This window comes from Orycteropus afer, unplaced genomic scaffold, assembly GCF_000298275.1.
Source record: "Orycteropus afer afer isolate SDZICR_OR568_19922 unplaced genomic scaffold, OryAfe1.0 scaffold00350, whole genome shotgun sequence".
Lineage (NCBI taxonomy): Eukaryota > Metazoa > Chordata > Mammalia > Tubulidentata > Orycteropodidae > Orycteropus > Orycteropus afer.
The window spans coordinates 3,001,795-3,009,965 of NW_006921937.1; positions in this window are offsets into that span (position 1 = coordinate 3,001,795).

The window sequence follows — 8,171 nt, forward strand, 5'->3', positions numbered from 1 at the left end:
AAAAAAAAAAAAAAAATCCTACTACTTGCTTCCACAATCAACATCAATGGAAGCACCAGTCAAGAAATCAGACATCATGGGAGCTCTGGCAGCGTAGTGCCTAAGGCATTTGCTAACCAGAATGCTGGCAGTTCAAACCCACCAGCCACTCCTTGGAAGGAAGATTGGACAAACTGCTTCCATAATGATACTGCCTCAGAAACCCAAGGAGGGGTTGCTCTGAGTTGAATTGACTTGATGGCAGTGAGCTTGGTTTTGGCTTTATAGCCATCATAGCACCAGTCTTTTTTGGATAATACCAGTATCATCCAATCATGCAGATCATCTGTATATCAGGCCTACATTGTTGCTTTCTCAGTCAACTGATTAAAGAGAATTCTCCAAGAAACTATATGTGTGGGACAAAAATGTAACAAGGCAGCAAGAGTAGGTGTGTTACCCAAAATGCAGGCTCATGCCTGGAGCAACACAGAGTCAATTTGATCACACCAAGAAAAGAGAAAGTGTTTAATTGCTTACGCATAAGCAGGGAACGGACAGCTTCCGAATACTCTAAAAGTTTGGTCACCCCTTGTGGATAAATATAGAACTTTTATATGCTGATACAAAGTTTGCTCATGTATAAACATTCCATTTCCCAAGAATGGGATGCTTTGATCTGCGAAAAAGGACAAAGAAAGTGTGCTTAGCTTTAGCTATAAGTTTTATCTCTACTTCTGGAAGGCATCAATACCATGTTGTTGTTGTTAGTGTTATGTGCTGTCGAGTTGGACCCGACTCATAGCAACCCCACCTTGGGTTTCTGAGGTGGTATCACTATGGAAGTAGATTGTCCAACTTTTCTTCCAAGGAGTAGCTGGTGGGTTTGAACCATCAGACTTCTGGTTAGCAGTCAAGTGCCTTATGCACTATGCTACCACTCAAGGCTGACCTCCATGGAATATCTCAGGCTATGTTCTTGGTGTCTTTTGGCTTTCTGCCTCTGAGTCCAAGTGCTCTTTCCTGAGGCTATTTTGTATATTAGGTCATCAGGTGCCATGGGAATCTGAGTCCATTGCTCATGCAGCTAATCTGTGTTCTCAAGTCTGCTTGGGCACGACTGTGTTTATACTCCTTCTACTTGTTTGTGGAGTGCTGCTGCACATACCCAAGTCTATGGCTCAATGAATTAGGTAAGTTCTAGCTCATGACAGGAAGCTCAAGCTATCTGTTTGTTGGAAGGATCATAAACCAAACCCACCACCATTGAGTTGATTCTGACTCATAGTGACCCCCACTGGGTTTCCAAGGCTGTAAGTCTTTATGGAGGTGGATTGCCTCATCTTCCTCCTACAGAGCAGCTGGTGGGTTTGAACTGCTGACTTTCTGGTTAGCAGCCAAATGCCTTATTCACTGTGTTAGGCTGGGCTCTCTAGAGAAGCAAAACCAGTAATGCTTATATATACATATTAAGAAAGAGAAATTTATCTTAGGAAAATGGCTCACACACTTATAGAAGCTGGCAAGTCCCAAGTTCTTGGATCAAATGTCAAGCTGGAGGCTTTTCCCAACTCACACAGCTGCAGGGGCTGACGAGCTCAAGGTTGTCAGGCAGTATACTGGCTGTTGACTCCAACAAATGACGAATCCAAGATCACCAGGCCAAATGGTGGATTGTTCACTCATGGACAGCTGTGGGCAGTACAACAGGATCTCGATCCACAGAAGAGTGTCTCTTTTCCCAGGATGTCCATAAATATCTTGGAAGCAGGCCACACCCCTAGGGAAACTCCCTTTTGATGGATTGGCTGTTCAAAACATACACATCTGATCCCACCATGGGAATAACTCACATCATGACTGCTTAAACTACACAGAATTGTGGTCCAGGCAAGTTGACACACAGCTCCAACTATTACACCTACTTCACCACCAGAGCTCCTTTTGGAAGAACCACAGTCAGTCATTAAATCTCTACCTGGTACAGGAGTACTCTAGAAGTTATTTATTGAAAGGAGAATTATATGTGGAAGAGAATATGGTTTGCTTTAAAATCCCAAGGATTTGCACTGTGATTTTTTTTAATATGTATTTGTTGGAAGCTCAATATAGCATTTACATTTGCAACAAGTGCTGTTAATGAATTGGTTTGGGGAAGAAAGTATTTTCCAGATCAATATAGGCACACCTAACATCAAAGAATAAGTTGATTTACTTCAGAGAAGATAGCATATGTGAATCAATGTTGTTGTTGTTGTTGTTAGGTGCCGTCGAGTCGTTTCCGACTGATAGTGACCCCACACACAGCAGAATGCAACACCGCCCGATCCTGTGCCAGCTCCACGATTCTTGCTATACCTGAGCCCATTGTTGCAGCCACTGTGTCAATCCATCTCGTCAAAGGCCTTCCCCTCTTTCGTTGACCCTCTGCCTTACCTAGCATGACATCCTTCTCCAGGGAATGGTCCCCTCTGACAACATGATCAAAGTAGGTGAGATGAAGTCTGGCCATCCTCACTTTCAAGGAGCATCTCAGCTGCTCTTCATCCAGGACAGATCTATTAGTTCTTTTGGCAGTCCATGGTACCATTAGCATTCTTTGTCAGCACCACAACTCAAAAGCATCAACTCTTGTTCAGTGTTCCTTATTCCTTGTCCAGCTCTCACATGCATACAAGGTGATTGGAAATATCATGGCCTGTGTCAGGCGCACCTTAGTCCTCAAAGAGACATCCTTGCTCCTCAGCACTTGAAACGGTTCCTTCATAGCCGACCTGCCCAGTGCTACATGTCGTCTAATGTCCTGACTGCTGCTTCTATTAGCCTCGATTGTAGAACCAAGCAACGTGAATTCTTTGACAACCTCAATCTTTTCTCCATTTATCGTGATGGTGCTTTTCGGTCCAGTTGTGAGGATATTTGTCTTCTTTATATTGAGATGTAATCCATACTGCAGACTGTGTTCCTCAATCTTCATCAGTAAGTGCCTCAAGTCATCCTCACTTTCAGCAAGCAAAGTTGTATCATCAGCATATCTCAGGTTGTTAATGATTCTTCCTCCAATCCTGATGCCACATTTTTCTTCATATAGTCCAGCTTCTCAGATTATTTGCTCAGCATATATATTGAGTAAGTATGGGGAAAGATACAACCCTGACACACTCCCTTCCTGATTTTAAACCATCCAGTGTCCCCTTGGTCCATTCAAACGACAGCCTGTTGTTCAAGGTACATGAATCAATAGTCATAATTAATGTCACAACTTGATTGGCTTCATGATAATTGACTTATTTGCCAAAATACCTCTTTCTGCTGCACAGACCAATTGAGAGAGTTATATGCAAATGTGATGTTCTTTTTGCTAGGTGCCATAAAGTCAGATCCAACTCATAACAACCTTATGTACAACAGAATGAAACACTGCCCAGTCTTGTACCATCCTCACAATTGTTGCTATATTTGTTTTAGCCACTGTGTCAATTCATCTTATTGATGGTCTTGCTCTTTTTTGCTGATCCTATATCAAGCATGATGTACTTCTCCAGGAACTGATCCCTTCCGACAGCATGCTCAAAGTATGTGAGACAAATTCCTGCCATCCTTGCTTCTAAGGAGAATCCTGGTGTACTTCCAAGACAGATTTGTTCCTTCTCTGGCAGTCCATAGTATATTCAATTATTCTTCACCAACACCATAGTTCCAAAGTATAAATTCTTTTGTCTTCCTTATTCATTGCCCAGCTTTTGCATGCATATGAGGTGATTGGAAACACCATGGCTTGAGTCAGGAGCACCTTAATTCTCAAAGAGATATCTTTGCTTTTTAACACTTTAAAGAGGTCTTATGCAGCAGATTTGCCCAATGAATACATTATTTGATTTTTTGACTGCTGCTTGCATGGGTGTTGATTGTTTCTCTCTCTCACTGTCCTTGAGTCAGATCCAACTCATAGTGACATCTCCTTGGGTTTCCAAGGCAGTATCTCTATGGAAGTAGATTGCCCAACCTTCCTTCCAAGGAGTGGCTGGTGGGTTTGAACTGCCAACCTTCTGGTTAGCAGTCAAACGCCTTAGGCACTACTCCACCAGAGCTTCCAGTGGAACCGAGTAAAATGAAATCATTGACAACTTCATTCTTTTCTCCATTTACCATAATGTTGCTTGTTGGTCCAGTTGTGAGGATTTTTATTTTCTTTTGTAATTCATACTGAAGGCTGTAGCCTTCGATCTTCATTAGCAAGTGTTTCAAGTCCTCTATGCTTTCAACTAGCCAGGTTATGTGATCTGCCTATCATAGGTTGTTAATGAGTCTTCCTCCAATCCTGATGGCATGTTCTTTTTCATTCAGCCCAGCTTCTTGGATTATTTTCTCAGCATACAGATTGAATAACCTTGGTAAAACATATAAGACAGATGCACACCTTTCCTGATTTCAAACCATACTTAAACCTTTCTCTGTTCAAACAAGTGCCTCTTGCTCTATGTACAAGTTCAGCATGAACACAATTAAGTGTCTACAATTGTCATTTTTCTCAGTTATCCATAACTTGCTATGATCCACAGAACCAAATGTCTTTGCATAGTCAATAAAACACAGGTAAACATCTTTCTGGTAAGTTTCTATTTTCAGTCACGATCCATCAGACATCAATAATAATATCCCTCATCCCACAACTTCTTTTACAAGCTTGAATTTCTGGCAGTTCCCTGTTGATACACTGCTGTGTTTTTGAATTATCTTCAGGAAATTTCACTTGTGTGTGATACAAATGATATTGTTTGATAATTTCCACATTCTGTTGGATCACCTTTCATTGGAATGGGCACAAATATCAATCTCTTCCAGTCAGTTGGCCAGGTAGCTATTTATGCCAAATTTCTGGGCATAAATGGGTACGCACCTCTAGGGCTGCATCTGTTTGTTGAAACATATAATGGATATTCCATTAATTCTTGGAGCCGTGTTTTTCACCAATGTCTTCAGTACAACTTGATTTCTTCCGTAAAGCATTGGTTCTTGATCATATGCTACCTCCTGAAATAGTTGAACATTGACCAATCCTTTTTGGTACAATGACTGTGTATTCCTTCCATCTTTTGATCCTTCCTCATCATTTAATATTTTTCCCTTAAAATCCTTCAATATTGCAACTAGAGGTTTCAATTTTTCCTTCAGTACTTTCAGTTTGAGAAACATCAAGCATGTTCTTCCCTTTTTGTTTTCTAACTCCAGGTTTACACATTTCATATACTACTTTACTTTGTCTTCTTGAGCTGCCCTTTGAAATCTTCTGTTCAGCTCTTTTATTTCATCATTTCTTCCCATCACTTTAAGTTGCTCCATTTAATAGCAACTTTAAGAGTCTCTTCTGACATCCATTTTGGTCTTTTCTTCTTTTCCTGTCTTTTTAATGACTTCTTTCTTTGTGTACAATGTTCTTGATGTTACCCCACAACTCTTCTTGTCTTTAGTCACTGGTGTTCAGTATGTCAAAGCTATTGTTCAGATGGTCTCAGAATCCAGGTGGGATACAATCATGATAAATGGAGAAAAGATCGAAGTTGTCAAAAATTTCATATTACTTGGATCCACAATCAACACCAATGGAAGCACCAGTCAAAAACTCAGACATCGTATTGCACTGGGGAAATCTGCTGCAAAAGACCTCTTATAAATGCTGAAGAGCAAAGCTGTATTATAGAAGACCATGGTGTGCCTAATCCAAGCCATGGTATTTTCAATCACCTCATATGTATGTGAAAGCTGGACAATGAATAAGGAAGACCAAAGAAGAGTTGATGCTTTTGAATTGTCTTGGCGAAGAATACTAAATGTACCATGGACTGTCAGAAGAATGAACAAATCTATCCTGGAAGAAATGCAGCTGGAATGCTCTTTGGAAGAGAGAATGACCAGACTTTATCTTACCTACTGTGGTCAGGTTGTCATAAGGGACCATTCCCTGGAGAAGAATATAATGGTTAGTGAAGTGGAGGGTCAGTGAAAAAGGGGAAGACCCTCAATGAGAAGGATTGACACAGTGGTTTCAGTGATGGGCTCAGGTGTACAACAAGGACTGTAAGACTGGTACATGACTGGGCAGTATTTCATTCTGTTGTATATAGGGTTGCTATGAGTCAGAGCTGACTCAACAGCACCTAACAACAACAACACATAATCAGGGTACTATTTTGACTCTCATGTACTGGTTTTAATTTTCTTCAACTTCAACTTGCGTATGAGCAATTGAGAGTCTGGTCCATAGTCAATTCCTGGCCTTAGTTTGACTGAAGATATTGACCTTCTCCATCTCCTCTTTCCACAAATGTACTCAACCTAATTTCTGTGTATTTCATCTGGCGAGGTCCATGTATATAGCCCCCATTCATGTTGTTGAAAAAAGATATTTGCAATGAATAAGTCATTGGTCTTACAAAATTTTATCATGTGGTCTCTGGTGTCATTTCTACCACCAAGGCTATATTGCCCAGCTACCAATGATTCTTCTCTGTTTCCAATTTTTGATTTCCAATCACCAATAATCATCAATACATCTTGATTGCATGTGTGGTCAATTTCAGACTGCAAAACTTGGTCAAAATCTTCAATTTTGTCATCTTTGGCTTTAGTTGATTGGTGCATAAATTTGAATTATATTAATATTAACAGATCTGCCTTATTGTTGTTGTTGTCAGGTGCTGTGGAGTCGTCTCTGACTCATAGCAACCCTATGCACAGCAGAACAAAACACCGCCCAGTCCCACGCCAGTTCCGCCATCCCTGCTGTACTTGAGCCCATTGTCACAACCACTGTGTCAATCCATCTCGTTGAGGGCCTTCCCCTGTTTCATTGACCCTCCATCTTACAAGCATGACATCTTTCTCCAGGGAATGGTTCCTTCTGACAACATGACCAAAGTAGGTTGGTGTTGATTGTAAAACCAAGCAATGGGAAGTCTTTGACAACTTCAATTTTTTCTCCATTTATCGTGATGTTGCTTATTGGTCCAGTTGTAAGAATTTTTGTTTTCTTTATATTGAGAGGTAATCCATACTGCAGACTATAGACTTCAGTCTTCATCAGTAAATGCTTCAAGTCATTCCTCACTTTCAGCAAGCAAAGTTTTGTCATCAGCATATCACAGATTGTTAATGATTCTTCCTCCAATCCTGATGCTACGTTCTTCTTCATATAATCTGGCTTCTTGGATTATTTACTCAGCATATAGATTGAATAAGTATAGTGAAATGATACAACCCTGACATATTCCCTTCTTGATTTTAAACCATGCAGTGTTCCCTTGTTCTGTTTGAATGACAGCACAGGTTCCTCATGAGTACAGTTAAGTGTTCTGGAATTCCTATTCTTCTCAACTATATCCACAATTTGTTATGATCCACACAATCAAATGCTTTTGCATAGTCAATAAAACATAAGTAAGCATATTTCTGGTATTTTTGGTTTGATCCAAGATCCATCTGATTGACATTAGAAATAATATCCTTCGTTTCATGTCCTCTTCTGAATCCAGCCTGCAGTCCTGGAAGTTCTCTGTCAATATACTGCTGCAACCATTTTCAAATTGTCTTCAGTTAGATTTTACTTGTGTGCAATAATAATGATATTGTTTGATAATTTCCACATTCTGTAGGATCACCTTTCTTTGGAATGGGTACAATTATGGATCTCTTCCAGTCAGTTGGCCAGGTAGCTGTCCTCCACATCTCTTGGCATGACCAGGTGTGTGTCTCCAGTGGGGCATCCATTTGTTGAAACATCTCAATAGGTATTCTGTCAGTTCCTGGAGCCTTGTTCTTTGCCAATTCCTTCAGTGCATCTTCAACTTCTTCCTTCAGTACCATTGGTTCTTGATCATATGCCACCTCCTGAAATGGATGATCAACCAGCTCTTTTTGGTACAGTGACTCTGTGTATTCCTTCCATCTTCTTTTGATGATTCCTGTATCATTCAATATTTTGTCCACAGAATCATTCAATATTGCAACTAAAGGCTTAAATTTTTCCTTCAGTTCTTTCAGCTTGAGAAATGCTGAGTGTGTTCGTCCCTTTTGGTTTTCTAACTCCAGGTCTTTGCACATTTCATTATAGTAATTGGCTTTGTCTCAAGCTGCTCTTTGAAATTTTCTGTCCAGCTCTTTTATCTTGTCATTTCTTCCATTTGCTTTGGTTA